Source organism: Atractosteus spatula, assembly GCF_055471065.1.
Source record: "Atractosteus spatula isolate fAtrSpa1 chromosome 16 unlocalized genomic scaffold, fAtrSpa1.hap1 SUPER_16_unloc_1, whole genome shotgun sequence".
Classification (NCBI taxonomy): Eukaryota; Metazoa; Chordata; class Actinopteri; order Semionotiformes; family Lepisosteidae; genus Atractosteus; species Atractosteus spatula.
The window spans coordinates 1285500-1286251 of record NW_028296631.1 but is presented as its reverse complement, the minus strand read 5'-3'; positions in this window follow the sequence as shown (position 1 = coordinate 1286251).

Genomic DNA, 752 nt, shown 5'->3' with positions numbered 1-752 from the left:
GTAATCGAAAACTGTGCAAAATTCCGCAAACAGAGAAAATTTAACAGGACAAAAACAGTGCAAGGTAATTCTTGGAACAGTGCAAAAAAAAAAAAAAAAAAAAAAAAGGATAGTATGGTTAAAAGTAGTATGGTTAATTAATAAATATTAAATATTATTATGCCTGTTACAATTTTACTGGGCTATCGAGGGGACAGTACAATTTTGGCTTACATGTGTGTGTGGTGGTGTAGGAGTACAGTGGTTGTGGGTACAGGAGGATGTTAGGAGAGATCATAATAAGGTGGAAGGGAGTGGGGGCGTCACCAACTTGACAGCTCTGGGGAAGAAGCTATTTTGGAGTCTAGTTGTGTGTGACTGGAGTGACCGGAACCTTCTGCCAGATGGTAGGGGAACAAACAAGTTATGACCAGGGTGAGTGGGGTCAGACATAATTTTGGTGGCTTTTTTCAGACTCCTGGTGTTGTATATTTCCTGGATGGATGGTAAGGCACTGCCGATGATGTGTTGGGCAGTTTTGACTACCCGCTGTAGTGCCTTACGGTCGGATGCAGTGCAGTTGCCATACCAGACTGTGATGCAGCTGGTCAGTATGCTCTCCACCGTACATCTGTAGAAATTGGTGAGGATCAGTGGGTGTAGGTGTATTTTCTTCAGCCTTCTCAGGAAGTACAGCCGCTGTTGTGCCTTCTTGATGAGACTGGAGGTGTTCAGTGTCCATGTAAGGTCCTTAGAGATGTGAACGCCTAGGA